Genomic DNA, 17,063 nt, shown 5'->3' with positions numbered 1-17,063 from the left:
GGCCCTGATTCAGTAAGCTACTTCATTGCTATGTCAATAGCACATATACATATATAAACACATGTCCAAGTGCTTTTCTCACTGCAAGTAGATTTAAGCTGTTGCAGATATGTCATTTTTTCTAGATGACCAAAAAAGTTCTCTGTGAAGAAATGTTAATCTTAGCTGTATACTTAACTCAGAAAACATCTGCAGTTTTAATATTACTGTATCTCACCACTGATGTCACATTAGGCAGTTCTGTTTGTTTGCATGGTTTTGGTTTAGCTGTTTTTCCTTTGTCTTTCTGGTCTTAATACATAAAGCCAGGAAAGTGTTTTCCTTGTAGTATTCTATTTTTCCATTCTCTGACTATATCATTAAAATCTTAATGATGTTATTGGTCTACTTCCTAATAAAGACATTTTGCATTTTTGCAAGAAAAACAGTAAGATACTTTTGGATCAAGTTACTGGCAGTAGAAATGTGTGGCTGAAAAAAAATCTGCAGTCTTCTTAAACATCCATCTGAATGGAAATATTTGGAAGAGGTGGGGGAAATAATGTCACATATGATTCTTTAATAAACTCCACTTTAAAAACATTCCTTATGTGTAATACTGAAAGTATTTTTATCAGACTACATGTGTCGTATTTTGATGCCCTTGAATAGCACCAATTCTCCACTGAGGCATAATACAACTGATATTGGTTGGAAGGAGGTGACTTGACTCTTACAGGAAAAAAAATAACCTAAATGTGGGAAAAGGTTTATAAACACTTCCAGAGACTGGCATTTTGAAAGCTTGACCTTAAAATCTTAAGAGTACACTTACACAAAGGATGCTGCCTTCAGTTTGGCACAGACTAGGAGAGAAATTTTTAGGATATATTTTTCTCTTGCCTGTCTTTCTTATACAGAGTATACTCTCAGCATAGCAACCACCAAACTGCTGACTGCCTATTCCTCTTTAAGGGATGCAGTGCAGAGAAACATGCCGGTAAGAAAAGCAATGAAGCAATTTAATCAGCAGCTGAGAATCCCTTCCACTTAGTAGCAGGAGGAAATGAAGGAGAAAAAGTTCATGCTTCCTCTTTGGAGCTCTACTGCTATGAACTAATTTAATAGGAATGAGCAGCCACAGGGGCAAACAAGTGCCTGTTGCTTCATATAAGTGACATGTGGTAGTCTATGGATGTACTACAAGTGAATCCCAGGATCTTCAACCTCACATGTTCTAAAGCAAAAAATTCAAGTTCATGACTTTCTACAGTTTTCTACAGTATTGATATACTGTAGAAAACTTCCTCTGGATCTTAATCAATGATGTATATAGAAAAATATAGAAATGGTTCATCTGTGAGAAGGAAAGGAAAACAAAATGGAAATGACACTCATTTACAAGTCCAGGTCAGAAGTGTGCTGTGGGCAAGAAAGCTACAAAATAAATGAAGGAAATGAGGAAACGAAGGGGCAATGTTGCATCTATCTCATTTTATCTATTGTATCTATTGAGTTAAAAGACATTTACCCCAATGCATTTAGGCGGAAAGCACCTTATCTTTCAGCTAATAATCCCCTTCTGCATAATCCTCTTTTCCAAAGGGAAACTTGACAGCATGAGAGGAAAAAGGAGAATGAATTAATTTTGTTTCCAAAAGTGGAATATACTAATGAGCTAGATTGCTGATGGCAGAATTCACTTGGGAATGTAGAAAAAAATAATTTAGTAGATGCTTCTTAGCAGAGAAACTTTGTGTGGGCACATATCTGAATGTGGACATTTATGAACAGAGATGTATAACACACAGATGTACAATGCAGAGAGGTACTCCTGTGTTAGAGGACTTTTTCCCATAGGACTTGCCTATTATGGTAGGTATTTCCTTGTGGCCTTTTAGGGGCATAGAAAGGAAGACAAGGAGATGAAAAAGCTTGACAAGATCCCAGCTAGAGAAAGGCTGCATGAATATAGATTCAGCATGATGTGGCTGTATCCTGTATAGACAAATAATAACAATGAAGTTTCAGAGCACAGAAGAAGGAACCTTACAAAAAAAGATCATAGTTGTGCTGTAAGCCTTCAAGGAGGATGCTCAGCAATGACTTCTGCTAACAGATCATTAACTGTGGCCTCAGTATATAGGTAGTAAAATGAAGGATGATGTACTGAAGTGTAAAAAACTGTTATTTGCACTTGCTGCATGGCTATGTTCTCCAGCTTCCTAGCCTCTCCTAGCAAGCAATCCCCCACAGTAGCCTGTGGGGATTTTCTGAGTTATTCTGCAAGGCTCATCTGACTGTCTAGTGAGCAATTGCAAGATTTTTTGTTTTGAGACACCACTGGTCAGTGCAGAACTCTTGACCCACAGATCATCGATTCCCTCTCCTAAGCCCTGTAACTTGTAATGAAATGCTGTCACACAAGCTTCTTAGGTTCTTCTTTCAAGATCATGTTCATTTCAGATTAAGTGAAATCATATTTTCAAGCTATTACACTTCCCAAAAATAAACTGGGATCTAAAAGTCTGTTTGGAGCTGGGGCTGGAATATGTGTATGTGCACTAATGACACTAAATTTCTAAAAAAAAAAAAAAAAAAAAAGAAAAGAAAAGAAAACTAACCCCAAAGGTTAAGTTCTCTTCAACTTAATTAGCTGAAGTTGGCTTTTGGAATGTCAGTGGATAATGTGCCAGGAAAGTCTTTGCACTGAGAGTGTCATTAATAGATTATATACATAAGAGACATGATTTTTAAGCTTCAGGTCAAAAAGACACCTTTTCATTTTTCTTGGAACTTTCCAACAATTTTATCCATGGTGGAAGTGATACTACTTTATTTCATAATAAATATTCTGAAGACATTCCTAATGCAGAAAAATATGAATTACTTTTATGCATACTTCACAGTTATAGTTTCATTGTGTGAGATAGTGTGACCCTACATCTGTAGAGAAAAAGTATGTTTATAAGATTTTCTTGAGAAACCTCTCTACAACAGCTCATGGTGTAGCCAATGAAGAGTGAACGTCTAAAGTTTCAGGTTAAATAAACACTGTCCAGGCTTCTTCTAAAAAATATTAACTATTTGATCTGCAAAATATTGCTTGGAAATCTTCCAGTATAAATTCTTTCATAAGATTATTTCTGATTCCTGTGTTTGGTAGACTGGAAACATCACCAAAATGATCACTCTTCATTTCATTGAATAGAACTGGAAGGCACTGCAAATAATAATCCAATTCATTTTCTCCAACAAAAGCAAGATCATTCATCTAAATCATGTTATTTCATAACTTCCACTTCTGTAGAAATCTAAAGCATGCATTTTCTTGGCCCTAGTCTAGTTAACCTCCCTAAAAGCAAACTAGGAAAAATATATTTTAGATAAAGTTGACAGATAGCATTGAGCTGGAGCTAGAGATAATGACTAGCTCAGTGGTACAGGACAGCCATGATATCCTGATAAACTGTATACAAGCAAAAAATATATGCATTACATGGGACCTATATGCAGTTATACATCTAGAGAGAAAATAAAGCAGGTAGATCATGCCCCCAGGAATATACCTTTATTCTGGAAGCTATGGATCTGAAAAGGACTTGATAAATATTTTATTGAAAATATTAAAAATAAAATTCTTTTTGATAGAAAGATGTTTCCTAGTTCAAACAGAGGACTTCTTCAGCATACATTACGCAAGAGAGCTAACTAGATGACTAAATAAATTCTTCGGGCTATATAAAAGACTACTATTTAAACATGTAAAATACAAATTAAAACCACAAGTCTGGAAGTGGAAGAAGTTTCAGAATATTATTTAGATAGATATGGCTTTTTTAAAAAGAATGATCAGATTAGTAAGTAATCTAAATGACTGAACAATCTTATATTCATCCCAATTGTTACAAAAAGTTATCTAAAGATCTGGTAATTAAAATATTTTGTAATTAAAATACACTGTGAGCTAGCATGTCAAACAGTAACTGGTTGCAAGCAAAAATTCCATAGAAACTTATATGTGAAATGAACTTGATGTATACCATCTGTCTTTCATTACTAGTAATGTCTTAATTTTAAATCCAAATTTACCTCTGCCACATATATACCTGCTATAAAATTGTATACATTTGCAAATTATTTAAACAGAAATATTTTATGCAAATGAGGGGACAAAATAATACAGACAAGGGAAAAAAATAATTTTGGAGCACTTTAATCTTCCTGCTCTGTGCTCTGCCATATGGCTTTATATTTTTATTTGTTGAGATGTATGATTTCATATTTTTAACCTAGTGCCATAATCTCCACATCACAAAGCCACCACAGAACTTGCTGTGACTGCCTAATTCCACGTAAAAGTCAGCCAGGTCTTGAAAGCACATGGCTAGTGCAGATCTTTCAGAATTGCTTTGGCAGCAATAAGACACATAAGACATCTCGTACAGTGCTTTCTTTACCATGACCAGCTGAACACAGTGAGATTAGCTTTGAGTTTTCATAATCATCAGGTTTACATAAACAAGGGAAAATTCCAAACCATTACATTGTGCTTAATGTATATCTTTCCATGCAGGAAAAGCATAATTTTATCTTGATATAACTCAAGCCTATAGAATATTCCTTTTCATATGTTCAAGAAGGGCATACATTTTTTTTTTCACAGCATATTATTCAAAAATCAGAAAATATACAAGTTCTGGATGTCTTAAAAATAGAAAGTTAATAGTAGCAAACTTTGGACTGAGAAGCTGTCTGTGTAATCATTTGCTAGCTCACTAAAATGTTAAGGGTCCTTGGGTTAGTCTTGAGTCTTTCAAGTCTGGCGGAATAGAACCTCCAGAAGATTTACTACAGCTTAATTATTGACCTGACATAATACTTAGGCTATGTAGCACATGCTGATGGCTTGTTTGGTTTAATTAATTACTGAGTAAGCATTTTATTTTTGTACCTTGGAAGATTTCCTGCAGTTAATATGCTTTAGTTAATTTTCATAGCATTGGACAGAAGTCTGTAATGTCTTGCTCAGTGAAATTATTGTAGGCAAATCCTGCAAAAAAGGAAAAACACATTAATACTTATGGCTGCTAGGAATCACACATCTTCATTGCAACACAAGCTCTGTTCATACTGGATTTAGAATTTGTTTGCAAAACTATACTCATCTATTCCTATTTATTTTGCTTAATCACCCTGCAAAACCAAGTTTATCCATGTCTAATTGTCTTGATTACAAGTCAGCAAGCTACCATGTTTAAAATAACTTAAACATTAAAGAGCATGCATTCATTTTTAAAGAACCTGACTTCTTTGTGTTTTGTCTCTTATTAGATACCTATCAATATGTACATGCTTTTTCAATGCCTTAATGTAGGTGAGAAAATTTATGGCAGATGTTCTACATGAGCAGGAAAAAATAATCATATCCACTAACCACTGTAAAATACATATATAGAAATGATAAGCTATATTTTATTTAGCTGTCAAAATAAAATGAATGTGCTTTCCTTTTGTATTCCCTGTAGAAACACTCTATCACTCTATCAAATTTAACAGAATGTTATCTCTTCAGGTTAAACGTAGTCTCACTTTTTGGCTAAAAGAATGTTTACATTTCCTGCCTCAGATCCCAATGGATAGTTCAGATAGCTAGATGTTCATCTCCACTAAGTACTGTAAGTTGTCAGGATATTTTCTGAGAATATTTGTAATATTTTCATAGAATTCTCAGCTTTGGAGGTACTTGTCTTGGCTTTTTAACTTGATTGTTCATTTATTTGTTCTTTTCTAAATTGAATTACTATTAAAATCACCTGTAAAATAGCACAAACTTGTGAATTTTGTCTTTAGGCAACTGAGACATAACTACCCATACCTACTATGTTAAGTTCTTAATTCATCTTCTTCCTTTGACTAGAACCATACGGTTCATATCTACTTTTTCCTCATCTGACCTGAGCAGCTATTAAGATGTAGGATCTCATAGGTGACTCCACTCAGGATAAAGCTTCAGTGATGTTTATTTTCATGTACACAGGAAATATTTTGCTTGCCTGAGCTGTAGTTTCACATTCCCTTAAGCCTTGACTAGTCACAGGCCTCTGAGCAGAGAGACAAGTCACCTTCCCTTCCCGTCCTGGCATTATGTTTCTCCCGGTGTGTGCCAGCATGCACCCTCCTGTGGTTGAGGTGAGCCAGGTGAAGGACCTAGTATTAATGCTGTCAGCCAAAATTGTACCAGTGAAACTGCAAACAGGCTGGTTTTCAAGTGGGTCAGTTCTGTCTTCTGACTCCCCTCACTGTCACACTGCTGCCAGTGCTGTCACAAGAAAGGAGCAAAACTGTGGGCCACTACCCCAGTGGTCAGCATGTATGTTATGAAACCCTAGCCAAAGACATGGGGGCAATAAAACCACCGGACAATGTTTCCCTGCCTATGCCAGCCTGTTGGCTGAAAAGACCTCTCTATTCTTCCGTGTTTCCTCTCGTGAAGTCCGCTTCTCTGTCAGTCAGTCTGTCTGCTCCCTTCTTCAGGATCTCTCTCCACCTGACACAGCACCCTCCTGGGAAGGGCCAGCCAAAGCTTAGCCTGGCTGCCTAATGCTTATGCGCCCTTGAACGGCTCTGGATTTTGACACTGGTTTTGGAACAAGCATGCTTTACTGTTTCATGCAGACAATTTATAAGGGCAGTGGCAAGTAAGTCTATCTGGTTTTAGGATAATGAACACAGATTCATTTGCAAAATTCTGAAAGGTCAAAAACAACCTTATTAGGAAAACTCTGTTGACTTGCACAGACACCAGCTCAGAGAACAATGAATACATATGGGGAACATTATTTTATGCACAGCTGGGTACCTGAGACAATGAAGAAAAAAAAAAAAAGAACAAGAGAAAGCGAGAGAAAGCGAGAGAAAGCGAGAGAAAGCGAGGGAGAGGAGAGGAGAGGAGAGGAGAGGAGAGGAGAGGAGAGGAGAGGAGAGGAGAGGAGAGGAGAGGAGAGGAGAGGAGAGGAGAGGAGAGGAGAGGAGAGGAGAGGAGAGGAGAGAAAGGAAAGGAAAGGAAAGGAAAGGAAAGGAAAGGAAGGAAAGGAAAGGAAAGGCAAAGGAAAGGAAAGGAAAAGGAAAGGAAAAGGAAAGGAAAGGAAAGGAAAGGAAAGGAAAGGAAAGGAAAAGGAAAGGAAAGGAAAGGAAAGGAAAGGAAAGGAAAGGAAGGAAAGGAAAGGAAAGGAAAGGAAAGGAAAGGAAAGGAAAGGAAAGGAAAGGAAAGGAAAGGAAAGGAAAGGAAAGGAAAGGAAAGGAAAGAGAAAGAAATCCCAGGGAAAAACAGGGCATATATAGTTTCCAGGGAACGGAGAGGGAGAGGGAGAGGGAGAGGGAGAGGGAGAGGGAGAGGGAGAGGGAGAGGGAGAGGGAGAGGGAGAGGGAGAGGGAGAGGGAGAGGGAGAGGGAGAGGGAGAGGGAGAGGAACCCTTCCTTCAATAAGCCCAAAATGTAGACAGAGTAAATTAAGGAACCTGAAATACCTACATCCTTAATATGCTGCTACAAAATGAAAGGTAACCTTTGCTTCTCTAATGCAGAACAGGTCAGTACAGTGGCACATAGAGTACATGGCAGTGGACTCGTTATATCAGTGAGTCAGAAAGGATTATGAATTTTAAAATATCGGCTTTTAGGCAGCCAAGACTGTGAAGGTCTGGACAAGTTTAAATATAAAGCTGCCAGTATCTGGGAACTTAACAAATTACCTCATAGTTATTATTATGCTATGAACAAGTACTTGCAATATTACAGTCCTCTAAATCTTACCTTTTTCTTATGCAAGAAAGATATATTGTCATTGTTTTTCCACTCTTCTCCAGATCAGTCTTTATTTTTTTTTCTGTAATAAATAATACAATAAAAAGTTATAACAATTTCTAAGCAATAAATAGGTTGCATTTATCTATACATTATTCCTAGGAATATGTCCAGCACAATAAGAAAGATATTGCACAGAGTATTGGATTTAGAGCTGTCCCATAAGCCTCACTGTGAACATTGCCTCTTATTTCAGCAGGGCAGGGTTGCAGCAAAGTACAACTCCAATGCAACTTTCTTCATTTGTCAACAATTCTTTTTCTCCTTTAACTTTTTTTTTTTCTTCAGAATGTTATACTGCTAGTGTGTAGTAACTACAGAGGGCAGTAGCTCTCTAAACCTTCTTGTGCAGGTGCAAAGCAGAAATCCAAGACTTATTTAAATTCCAGACAGCAAATTCAGTTAAGCCTGCTTCGTAATAAATCAAAAAGCAAACGAATGTACTGTTAGGTTTTCAAGTTAGTAGTGGCTGTGAAAACCAATAGGTCTTCTGGGATTTCACCTTGAAAATTTAAGCCCAGAATCTAGATTTAGAATTCTTAATGTACAATAAAAATATATAGGTATGAAATAACTGGAGACGTGAAAAATAATGTTATTGTTGTATCACCTAATATGGGGTTTTGGCTCTCTTTCTTTGAGAGATTGGTCTCTCCAGCTTTTAATAATGTACTTTCTGATTATCAGTTTCCAATTTTTTAGCAATGATGTAATAGCTAGGATAAGCTGACTGAAGGATTTCTTTGTGATTCTCAGTAGCTACCATTGAACCTTTTTGCTCCCCATTACCATCACACATAGTTATGGGTAACTAATGAACACTTGCCTTTCTCTGTGGTACTCTCAGTACTCTCCTTTTGGGCATGCATATTGCACAGGCCAAGAAGACAGGAATTTAAAAAAGCACCCTCACAACCACATTCAACACAACTTATCTGACCCAAATGGCCAGATAAGCCCTCCTTTGACCATTCATCATGGGAGCCAGCAATACCCTGACAGCATTTTGAGTGCAATAACTTCTAGGTGACCAGTACTAGGGATGGGTGAGTGCAGCAGGCTCCTTCCCACAGGATTTGGTTGAATGCTCAGTAGTATTACAGCATTTTCCACCCCCCCCCCGCCCCACCCCCCCCCCCCCCCCCGGCAAAATCACTGATATAATGAAAGGCTAAGAAGTCACAACTGACATATTTTTTCCACTTAATGTATTAGCTAGACCAAGTCTGATGCACATGATGCAATGAAAGATTAGCCATCAGCCTTTAGAGGATCTGAAGAAGAACTAAGTATGCAAACACTAGAAGATGATTAATGAAATTATTCCCTCATTTTTGAAATATAAATCAACTCTTATTATGTTTTGTGACAGCTACTTATTGTAGTTACATGAAGGGATGGGCTGTGATGCACTGACCATATTTTTAGCCTCAGTAATGCAACTGCAAATCCCACTAAAAGGGTGACTTCGTAAGTGCCAAAGGATAGATTTTGGCCCTTAACTTGCTATAAAATAGAGTATTTTTTTCCTATTATTGTTGTTGTTATGGGAAACAAATTGGGCAAAGAACTTTTGGAAGGAAAGTGTCTTGAAACGGCCAAGAATGTAACAGCAAAGAATATAAAGAAAACAAATTATCAAAATGAAAATAAACTAATGAAGAAAACATTGTTTAGAACAGCAAACTAAACAGAGGAAAGATGCTTTAAAAAATCCCTTTTCACAATCAATAAGCTGACTGCATGTGTACAACAAAAGCTCTATTTTTTTCCCTGTTTAAAGTACCTCCTTTCATCACAAGAGATCCATTATTTTTTTACTCATTGTTTCCTGCTCACCCCTGCACTTAAGATCGTAGTTTCATGTGATGGTAAAGCAAAATCAAGAATCACTTAGTAGCAACAACTGGAGTGAATCATTGACTTTAGGAACCTCTTCATATATACATACAAAAGGTATATAAAAATAATGGACGGTGAAGCAGAGTGACAATGAAATAAGTCATTGGACAATATACAGAAGAGTGAATCCAATAGCACTGGAATCAACAGGAATCTTTCCATTTACTTTAACAGGGATTGAATTAGGCCATTACAGAGCATAAAAAAGACATATGGATAGGGTAGCTACCATTGTCAAAGTTTCCAGATGAATGTTTTCCACATTCATGAACATATGAAAATACAATACTTTCCAGTAGGTGCACAAAGGAGTTCATTATGACTTAACATCAGAGAGGATGTTATGCCATAATTTTATTCTACTGAAAACAGATCCATTGTTTTCTTTAAATGCTGCTGTGTTTAAAAAAATTTGCAAGACCATTTTCATTTTTCTTCTTTCTTTCAGTCTTCTTCAAGTTTCTGTGCACCGGTTATTATCTAGACTCTGCATACAGCCTTTGCCAGGAACCTTCCACATCACAATTCCAATCTGTGGTACAGGTGAAGACTTAACAGCATCACTCAGTAAGAAAGGCTTACAGCATGCTGTAATGCAAGATTATTATTTACAGTTCTTCCTTTAAACAGATACTGCTGGATGGTGTATCACTTGGGAATTTTGAGGGATGTAGTGTGACTATCAGAGAAATCCTTTCTATGTAACACAGATAAACAATAAAACATAGAATGGTTTACTATATGCAAAATTATTTCCATACCTTGGACATATTGGTAATAAAGAGTTTTCCAAATAATTCCAGAAGTGGCAATATCTGACTGTTGAGTAACATGCCCTGGGGCTGCAATGATCTTATTTAAGCTCACAAAAGAATAACAGTCACAAAACCTCCAAGGATGACCCAAGGGACCGTGGGGAGTGTTGTGTGTGATTCACTGGAGAGGCAGAGCTCCATCTCTGAGTCACTCCTGAACTTACATACTCAGATTGATGCCAAAAGGGAGGTCTTTCTGAAAAAATGAAAATACTAGACCCACATATTTCTACAGATTCATCCAGTTCATTACTTCCTCAGACCAATGCTATATGAAAAAATGTCCTTATGCAGCAGCTTCCCATTTCACCTTGAAACAGCTTTATTCCAGTGAAGAATGCAGTGATTTCTGTTTGTATAAAATGCTTTTGCATTTCTAGCATTTAAGTATTCTATGCAAAAGTTACAAGTACAAGATGCTTGTTTGTAATTTTAACTAACTGAAGACAGAACAACCAGGAAAAAGTTTTGGCGGTTGACTCTGCAAATGCCAATTAAGGGGCAAGAGAATAAAATTCTTGTTATCCAATATTTTTTTTTCTTTTCTTTCTTTTTTCTTTCCTTTTTTTTTTTTTTTTTTCCTATATCATCTATAGGAATGATAGCAGAGCAGCAGAGCAGTCTGAGAAACCACAATTTATGTAATTGTTCATTCTCCTCTGGCCTTATGGTTCTCATTGCCTTCACTGGGCACTGTTTGATTATTCCAATGGAATTAATTACTAAAGAAAATGGAAGGAAATATTATGGACCTTAGAATCAGCAAAAAAGGTAGCAGAATCTGCTTGAAATAGATTGAACCTGACAGGCACTTATTCTTCAAAAACAACTTTTATAAAAACTACTATAACTCCTCGGGATGTAGGGTATTCCTATGTTTCTGCTAATCAGTTGTTGGAGAAAGAAACAAATAATTTGTATTTTAAAGTATGTCTATCTCAATTTAGGTATTTGGAAGACTCTGGCATGCCCAATATAGACTTAAAATGTTAACTGATACTCAAAATACATGAAGGGGTAGGTGGAGCAGGAAATTTCTTTAGATGTGACTTGATGAAGGTTAATGAGCCCCCAATTATGTATGTGCTTTCTTAGATGATAAAATAGCAGCATTTCCCTTTGCCTCACTGGCAGATATGTTTTCTTCAGCAGCCAGATAAAGCCTATTGTTTAGAGAGAAACACGAACTCTAGACAAGGTTGCTTCACACAGAAAAATAACTCAGAGGTTTAATAAAGTAGGCTTTTCCAATTTTTTTGTACTTAAAATAACAATGCCACTGTGACTTGAAACCCAACTAATTCTTATCACTTTCTGAACATAAAGAACAATATCACTTCAATCAATGAATCAAAAGGTGAGATGACCTTAATCTAAATATTTAAGGAACAATTTAAGGAAGTGATACATGTCGAGAAAAGGAAGAAGGCAAGGAATACACTTGTTGGAAACTTCACTTTTCTGATGATGTTTTCTGATGTTTACCTGTGTTATCTTTTTAAAGTGTCATTGCTTTTTTTAAAATCTATTTTTAAGAAATATGAAATCATTCCACAGACACAACTGAGCGCTGCCTGCTGTTATGGGTTACAGTGCCATTGAAGTTTAAGCAGGGCTGTTGTGCTTTCAATTCCCCCTACCTTTTTTTTTTTTTTTTCCAACGGTTTGAAATGTGACCAAATAGCAGCAAGACTGTGAATTGAAAAGATAATTCTCACGTGACACTCTTCTTAGTGCTTTGGGGAAAACACACACATACAAACCCTTGTGTCTGATTCAAGATGTGGAAAAAAAAAAAAAGACAAATTTATGAGAAATATTTCTGAAATTGAAAACATACTTAAAAACTCTCCTATGTATTTGTTTTGTTTAGACTAATTAAGACTTCTGCTTTATGTTACCACAATAGACATTGAACATTCGTAACGTATTTACTGAGGTTAAAAGAATTATGGGATGAATTTGTATCTATTATACCATTATCCTTAAGCAACAATATTTTAGTAATCAGTTGGAATTTATTTTTATAAGTCAATAAGGTGACTTGGCAGTCCCCCTAGATTTTACATCCTCAATAAATTTTATAATACAGAATGCTAATAAATTTTATCAGGAAAAAAAATCAAAAAAAAAATTTCTTGAAATGTTCTATTACTACAAATGCGTAGCTGGATTAAATAAAGATGGAAACAAAAGAATTTATGGATTGGCTGGGTTCTATAGCTTGTACAGGTTCTCTCATTTCTGTGTAACGTGTTATGCTAATGGTTGTCTTTATCATGAACTGAAAAATGGGCAGTTCTTTAAAGAAAATCTGTCCAAAGAGTCAAAACTAAGTTAAATAATCTAACACTAAGGTTACAGGAATTTGCTTCTGTTGTTGCAGCCTCCCCAGCATACACATTCACATCCCCCTCTCACACACACACACAGAACAAACATTCACTTCCCTTATTAAAACATGATGGTGGAACTAGCTCTTACTAACACAATACTTTTCCATGTCCTACTCACTAAGTCTAAATTACATTAGAGTCAAGCTTCAACTACATTGTCTCCTCTTCCAAAGATAATTTTTTCAATATATATCTTTTGAGTTTCTCTAGCAATATGAGGGGCTATGAAAGCTTATAGTTAAAAAAGCTATTTTAGATCTTTAAAAAATCCTTGGGTCTAGTTTCTTCTATTCAGCTTTTGTATTGTACATTGTTAACTTTTCCTGAAGTGTGAAGACCAGAAAGTATCAGCAGTCTTTCCTTAATATTACATTATACAGAATAGCATAGTATCAAGACACCAGTAAAACTCAAGACATGGTGCATGATTTTGGCAATTCATACTATGTTAATTTAAGAAGTTAGTTCTTACAGCCATTCCATACCACAATTTTTGGCCAAGGTTATGGACCCTTTAACAGAGAAAGCAGAATGGGAGGTCTATCCCAATGGCAGAGATCCCCAGTGTTTCTTGTTTATAGCCCAACATATTAACTGTCATTTAAAATTGACTGCTTCAATTTACATCAACATGAAGAGCTATGAATTGGAGTAGCTGCTACAGAGCTCATTCAGTTTTATTTGCAATGGGACCTCTAATCTCCAGGAGATTAACAGGGCAACAGCTAGGAGGGGTGTTTCTGAAATCTCTCCTAGGCTTCAGAGGTGATGGATCAGCACAGAATGAGGATTCATGGTGATGCTCCAAGCTGCAAGAGAGAAATCTAAGACTGTGTTCAGCCCCATTGAGCATGCTGAGCAAACAGTAGGCCTAAACTAGCTATCAAGAAGGAAACCTCTGCCTCCTCAGACCCTGGGCATCTAGATTATCCTGCTGAGGCAGAGACAATGCATTCTCTTGAGGAGGTTCTAGGACATGCTCAATTACAGAATCAGAGAATGGTTTGGATTGGAAGGAACCTTAAAGAGCATCTAATTCTAACCTCCCTGCCATGGGCAGGGACACCTTCCGCTACACCAGGTTGCTCAAAGCCCCATCCAACCTAGTCCTGAACACTTCTAGGGATGGAGCATCCACAGTTTCACTGGGCAACCTGGTTCTGTGCCTCACCACCCTCTGAGTAAAGAATTTCTTCCAAATATCTGATCTAAATCTACACTCTTTTAGTTTAAAACCATTACTCCTTGTCCTATCACAACACTCACAGAACCACAGGATCACAGAATCATCTGGGTTGGAAGAGACCTCCAAGATCATCTAGTCCAACCTCTGACCTAACACTAACAAGTCCTCCACTAAACCATATCACTAAGCTCTACATCTAACCAAGAGTCTCTATCCTGCTTTCTTGTAGGCCCCCTTTAGGTACTGGAAGACCACTATAATAGGTCTCCCTGAAGCCTTCTCCAGGCTGAACAACCCTAACTCCCTCAGCCTGTCTTCATAGGAGAGATGCTCCAGCCCTTTGATCATCTTCATGGCCCTCCTCTGCAGTCGCCCTAATACATCCTCATCCTTCTTATACTGGGGGCCCCAGAGCAGAATGTAGGGCTCCAGGTGGGGTCTTATGAAAGCAGAGTGGAGTGGGAGAATCACCTCCCTTGCTCTGCTGGCCATGCTTCTTTTGTTGCAGCACAGGATACAGTTGGCTTTCTGGGCTGCAAACACACATTGCCAGCTCGTGTTGAGCTTCTCATCAGGGCTGCTCTCAAACCATTCTTCACCCAGTCTGTATTTGTGGATGGGATTGTCCCGGCCCAGGTGCAGGACCTTGCACTTGGCCTTGTGAACCTCATGAGGTTCACACAGGCCCATCTCTCAAGCGTGTCCAGGTCCCTCTGGATTGCATGCCTTCCCTCCAATGTGTCAACTGCACAACACAGCTTGGTGTCATAAACAAACTTTCTGAGGATGCACTCAATTCCACTGTCCATGTCACCAAAAAAGATGTTAAACAACAGCAGTCCCAATACTGACCCCTGAGGAACATCACTTGTTACTAGTCTCCACCTGAACATTGAGTCACAACTCTTTGAGTGTGACCATCCCACCAATTCCTTAATCACCCTCAAATTCATGTCACTCCAGTTTAGAGACAAGGATATCATGAGAGACAGTGTCAAATGATTTGCACAAGTCCACGGAGATGATGTCAGTTGCTCTTCCCCTATCCACAAATGCTGTAACCCCATTGTAGAAGGCCACCAGATTTGTCAGGCATGATCTGCCCTTAGTGAAGCCATGTTGGCTGTCACTAATCACCTCATTTTGCATATGCTTTAGCATAGTTTCCAGAAGGATTGCTCCATGATCTTGCTGGTCACAAAGGTGAGACTGACTAGCCTGTAGTTCCCTGGCTTTTCCTTTTTTTTTTTCATTTTTAAAAATGGGGGTTATATTTCCCCTCTTCTAGACAGTGGGAACTTCACTAGACTGCTACAACTTCTCAGATAAGATGGTTAGTGGCTTAGCAACTTCATCTACCAGTTCACTCAGGACCCATAGATGTGTCTCATTAGGTCCCACGGACTTGTGCACCTTTAGGTTCCTTAGCTGGTCTCAAACCTGAATTTCTGCTACAGTGGGTGGTCCATCATTCTTCCAGTCCCCTTCAGGGGCTTGGGCTATGTGGCTGGAGCTCTTGCAGGTGAAGACAGAGGCAAAAAAGTCATTGAGTACCTCAGCCTTCTCCATAGTCTGGGTAACCAGGTCTCCCATTTCCTTTCCTAGACTTCCCTCTATAGAAGCCTTTCTTGTTACCCCTGACATCCCTGGCCAAATTTAATTCTAATAGGGCTTTAATTTTTAATTATTATATGGCCAAAGTTCCTGTAGTTGTAAGAGCACTGATACAGAAACAACAGATACATCCTCCAGATGACAGAGGCCATGCACATGTCTGTTATAAGGCAGTATCTTAACTCCATAGCTACAAAGATGGTTACGAGATGATGAATGAATAAACAAGGGTAAATAAAAACTGAATCAAACCATATACTTTCTGGCAACTCAATTCAGTGAAAATGGCAAAAATAGCAGGAGAGTGACCAGGTTCTAAGAAGTAAATGTTTTGGAGTTCAGGTCGTTCTGAGTATTTTCAATGCTCAACCATTTGTAAGTATCAGAAACAAGTTTTCTCTTTTGCCCCAGTCCGTAATGAACTCATGAAACTTCTTTTGTCCTTATTCCCTCACATTATGAAACTCTGACAAACATAGCTGAGATGTGAACTGAGCATCAGGAAATATGTATTCCACTCCAAATATTCAAAAACTGGCTGAAGGATGCAGGTGGTTACATCACATGCATAATGCATGAATCAGCAGTTGATCTTACATGCTAAACAAACTTCTCACTAAAAAAGAGATTCAGATATTTTACCCCAAACCTATGACAGGAGAAATTAAAATTATGTTTCCTAAAATACTGCCAGAGGCTGGTAGAACTGACATGTACCTAGTGAAATGCTTGTCATTGAGTGAATTGAATGTTCAGTGCCATTCATGAAGTTATTAAGCTCAAAGAGCTCTTTAAGATGGTAGGTATAAGCAAACTCAGGTAGAAATCACACAGGCTGACTGGAAAATGAAATTACCTGGAATAACCACTAAACCAGGGTTGCTTTTGGTTTTATATGTTTCAAGTTCATAAACTTCAGTGTATAAATTTCAGTTAGTTAACTTTTTATCCTGCAACAAACAGAATTTAAAAATAGCTTTATAAGGACAATAGATGCATCAATATGATATGTGTGTTAAACTAAAACTGGATTGTTTTAATTAGCAGTTCTGAAGTTGCAGAGACTTGTAAGAACTACCACTACTTAGAATTGACAATGAAGTTGTGGGAGGAACTTCAAGAAACATGAAGATGAGAGAAGAAAGCTTTGTCAGTGCTGCTAAAGTGCCATAAGGAACTCAGATGGAACAATACCACTGACAAGAAGATATGCAAAAAAGTTTTTTTCAGGGCTCCAGGCCATAGGTTGCAGTCATTTGAAAATGATCTATTTCAGGAGTCACAAGGTTCAGTTAAAGTGTTCTC

At 37.6% G+C, this 17,063-nt stretch overlaps 1 protein-coding gene across 50 annotated transcripts in view; it reads right to left on the bottom strand.

The window, feature by feature from the left end:
- The window catches only part of SULF1 (sulfatase 1), a 128,349-nt gene that overhangs the window by 96,897 nt on the left and 14,389 nt on the right, over window positions 1–17,063 (bottom strand). For all 50 annotated transcript variants that reach the window (XM_040545924.1, XM_040545898.1, XM_040545922.1 and 47 more), the window contains 2 exons: window positions 7,795–7,867; window positions 4,934–5,032 (listed from right to left, as the gene is read on the bottom strand). The gene's annotated coding sequence lies outside the window, so the exon portion shown is untranslated. The remainder of the gene's footprint in view (window positions 1–4,933; window positions 5,033–7,794; window positions 7,868–17,063) is intronic.

The sequence above is a fragment of the Cygnus olor genome, chromosome 2 (genome assembly GCF_009769625.2).
Source record: "Cygnus olor isolate bCygOlo1 chromosome 2, bCygOlo1.pri.v2, whole genome shotgun sequence".
NCBI lineage: Eukaryota > Metazoa > Chordata > Aves > Anseriformes > Anatidae > Cygnus > Cygnus olor.
This window is presented reverse-complemented; position numbering and strand designations above follow the sequence as displayed.